This window comes from Phodopus roborovskii, unplaced genomic scaffold (assembly GCF_943737965.1).
Source record: "Phodopus roborovskii unplaced genomic scaffold, PHOROB, whole genome shotgun sequence".
NCBI lineage: Eukaryota > Metazoa > Chordata > Mammalia > Rodentia > Cricetidae > Phodopus > Phodopus roborovskii.
In genome coordinates, this window is record NW_026125586.1 from 25,141 (window position 1) to 29,583 (window position 4,443).

Consider the following 4,443-nt stretch of genomic DNA (forward strand, 5'->3'; position numbering starts at 1 on the left):
TTGATGTACCTCTTTACACACAGGCCTGCTTGTTCCGCAGGCACTGGAACAGTACAGAGCCTTATCACATACTGTAGGCAGGGAGATTTTGAACTTTGAAGCCTTCACTGTGTGGTCTGAATCAGCCCTTTTCCTATAAATTACCCAGTCTCAGTTGTTTTCACAGCAACAGACCATGTACTAAGGCAGGATTCTGGAGTGTGATGAATTTTATCTTAAGCTGCTGCCTTTTCTGTTTCAGAACTGACCAGCAACTTGAAGCCACACCCTAAATATATACAGGGGAGAAAGGCGAAGTTTAAATTTACAGCTATTATCAATTTTTCCATTTTATTGGACTTCAAAGCTTCTAGGTCTAAAAAATCCCAAAAAGTAACAATAAGGACTACCCTGGGTTCCTTGTATTGATATTATTTATAAACATCAAGGGAGATACTTCATTTTTATGAAATTAAAAATTAAATACAAAGACAATAAGAGAAAAAGGCTGACCTCTAGAACCAAGAACTTAGAATTACAAAAAAAAAAAAAAAAAAAAATCTCAAGGGCTCATAAATTCTAAAGTTATACATGGTGACTCACATTTGTAATTCTGGGACTTAAGAGACTAAAGCAGTAGATCCCTTTGTTTCAAACAAACAAAAATGAGGCTCCTAAATTCTGTTCCTATGGAAAAGCACTGGAAAGATAGATATATATACCCAAAGGATATTCTGTATTGAATGATGTAGATAAAGTACTGTCTGTCCTTCAAGGACAGCATTGCCAGAATATCTGGTGGTATAGCTAAGTTCTGTTCAAAACTAAGAAACTGCAACCATGATGAGGGAAAATAAATATCTTATTGGATCCTGATGAAGTCTTCTCTAGCTAAGCCACTTTTACCAGACTAGTGATTGAAATGCATGACATTCACTTTCTGTGGCTAGAGCATAGTTTAATGAAGGTAGAAGTACACACACTCGAAATGCTTTAAAATACAGTATCTGAAAGTTCCAAAATAATTGTGAAACTGCCAGTGGAACTTTTTAAAGGCATTTCTGGCATTCAGACATCATCATGACACAAAAACCCCTATGTTACTTGATGCCAGACATGGCCTTTTTTTTTTTTTTTTTTTTTTTTTTTGCTTTTCTTTGAATGAATATAAAGAGTTTATTAGGTGTATTAGGTGCGTATTTGTGTATACAATAACAAATATTAAACAACTTTTTAAACTTTTTAGCACAAGGCAGAAAACTACTGCCTGTACATGCTATTGTTCACTTCTGGAACACAGATTTTAATAATCATTGTTGCACAAAACTTTACATATTATTTAACTCTATGTCAAGATCCCAACTTTCTTCCATGCAACAGATATGAAGATCCAAATGAAAACCTAGCTAAGTCTTAAACACCTTTCCAGTAGCAAGTATAATATATGTTGTTTAGGGGGACCAGTGTTAACATTTCCTTATATACAATAAAATGTTCAAGTGCCAAATACAACAGGGGGACTTGTACATGAACAGATGAGATAGTTCTTATTTGAACCACACAAAAGACAACACCACAGTTCCACAGTGTCCATTTTTACACAAGATGCCACAACAACAGATTCACATGATACATGAATGGAATTAAGAGAAATCTACACTTGAGGATAATCCTGTTTCAACTTATATTTACTGACTGGGGTTGACTATAAAACTTAATTTCTATACACAAAGTACAACCCAAGAACTTGACCAGAATGCTACAATTCTAATTAACAGAGAGAGAGGGGGGGGGAGAGAGGGAGGGAGGGAGGGAGAAAGGGAGAAAGGGAGAAAGGGAGAAAGGGAGAAAGGGAGAAAGGGAGAAAGGGAGAAAGGGATGGGGAGGAGGGAGAGAGGTGGGAAGGTAGGGAGAGGAAAAAACCAGAAGAATACTGTTACCTTGAGTCTGAGATGCCAATTGAGAATCAACCCTGAATTTGGTTGATTTGGGTTAAGTGACAGAGTCAAAAGTACCATTGGATTTCAGAAATCATACAATTTCACTATATTAAAGAATACATTTGAATCAAGCATAGATAGAGAACATGACGCCAAGAAAACAACACGGTTCACAAATTTTGCTTGCCCCTACAAAACATTTAAGAAGTTAATTTTATTTTAATTTGTTATTTTTTTAAAGAATAATTGTGGTCTTTTAAATTAGGAAACAAATTGACTGGCATTAGTGTTTTGAAATATTTTTGCTGTGCTATCCCCAAACTGTAGGTGAGATCATGAGAAAGTTTGGCAGCCCTTCTTCAGTAGTTAGTTCATTGATAATGCTCACCATTGTTTTGCACAAGCTCAAGCTTTAATATGGATTGTAACAAGGGCTAATGGCAGATAGAATAGGGAACTCTGCCTGTGTGTTTGTTAAACCTCGCTGATAAGTTTGGACATTTGGATGATGGACTGCTAGAAGAATTCAACAGTGCCTGGAGATAACGTTCTGTTATAGAGCCCTCCTTTCCCCCTCACTGGCTACGTTGATTTGTTGTGGCTTATGGATTTTCCTCCATTCAGCACACCGGAGATGTTCCTGCTCTTGGTTCCGGTCCCACTTTCAGATCGGGAGAACTCAGTAAGGTCATGCACAGGTGGCTCCTTATATAAGGAGACTTTCGGTGGTTTGGGCAGAAAATGTGCTGCGGGTTTGTGCTTCTTCACATGGTTGCCTTGCATGATTTCTCCTTCCTTCGTTGTTCAGGCCCAGATACCACCTTCGGCCCGAATACTGCTGATGGCAGATGAATGATGAGTATGTCACAATAATCATTTTTAAGCACTGATTCTTTGAATTTGCACTCAGGTATGAAATTCTCCTAGGTGTACAAGTATCCCTCGCTGTTCATTGCCAAATACAGCTTGGTTTGAATAGCCTTTGAATAGCCACCACTCGAAGACCCACAAGGATGAAGTTGAACAGAGTAAAAGTGCTGTCCTCATCTTTGGTGCCATCATTGGTTCCATCTGCCAGCAGTTGCAATTGGTAGCCTTGTCGGCTGTATACTTTAGTAACTACACCCTTAAGCTAAGGCTCTGGTCTCCTTCTGTGCCTCTTCTTGAAGCCCAAGAGTTTGATCTGGGAAAATACATTTAACTTGTTTATGTGGCAGCTGATCTTGCCTTTACTGGGGCTGCTGACACATTTGCAGGCATTGTATTTCTGGCACTCACTGGCTTGTCTCTTTTGCAGGATGAGAGAGATAGCAATAGCCCAGCCATGGCCATGACTCCCACTGCAGCCCCTCGGTGGCTGCCCCGTGACCGGCTCTTGGCTTCACTACCTGGGTCTCCTTGCCTGCACTTGCTCGGCCCGGGCTTGTGGGTACTTGGGCTTCAGTCGTGGAGGACTTCAGCATGCCCTCCGAGCTCCTACGATGGTGGTCCGGCTCCCACGCAGGTTCTGGCAGCCGAATGGACCCTACAGACCCAGGCCCCAGACATGACTTTCCAAGGACCCAAGGAGAATTTCTTCTAAAGTGTTATATACTACATACATGAACCCAACGTCAAAGGATGAGCACATCTTCATCCTTCCTTTTCTCCCTTCCTTCCTTCCTTCCTTCCTTCCTTCCTTCCTTCCTTCCTTCCTTCCTTCCTTCCTTTCTCCCTTGCTTGCTTGCTTTTTCTGGTTTTCTTTTTTAAGACAGGGCCTATCTATATAGTTCTGAGCAGTCTAGAACTCACAGATCCTCTTGTTTCTGCTACTTGAGTGCTGGAATTAAGGGCAAGTGTCACCACTTCTAATCTCTATGCAACGTTTTAATCAATGGTCCATCTTCACCATTGAATGGTGAGGAAAGTCAATACCACTTCTTCTTTTGAAGGAAGAGTTGAGTCATCAACTATTCACTGCATTCTTAATGGATGTTGTTGTTGTTGTTGTTGTTGTATCTTCTAAATCTTCACAAGAATCCATTAAGATAAAATTCAGAACCCCATCATAAAAATTTAAATTTTCACTTGTACTAAATTGAAAGAAAGAAATGGGAATTACAGAGAGCTGAGTAGAGTCTAAGCTTTGCAGTGCCAGGTTTTGTAATGTTTGGACTGTGTTTCTTCATCAAGAAATGATGAGCACAAAAGCACATCTCCAGGGTGTTTGTTCCTTCCTGGCCCACAATGTCAGATCAGTGTTTCCTTACCATCTCTTCTCTGTGCTTCAGGCACAGGGGTGGCAGCACTCATGGGGCATCTCTACTCATTCCCTCCCAATCTGCCTGTCTTAACTACCTGATCACCATCTTGCTCTGTCCTTCACTCACACACACTATGCTGCAGTATGCCCTGTACCAGGTGTTCAGATAGCTGTAGGAAGTAAATGAATAACCTAGAGTCTGTTGGGGAAACGGTATGAAAAAAAATCCCACAGATATGCAATTACAACCACAGTAAGCACAGTAAAGCATCAAGAGAGTAC

At 40.3% G+C, this 4,443-nt stretch overlaps 1 pseudogene; it reads right to left on the bottom strand.

The window, feature by feature from the left end:
* Positions 1-2,501: 2,501 nt before the first annotated feature.
* On the bottom strand, positions 2,502-4,211 carry LOC127217052 (fibroblast growth factor 13-like; annotated as a pseudogene).
* Positions 4,212-4,443: the final 232 nt, after the last annotated feature.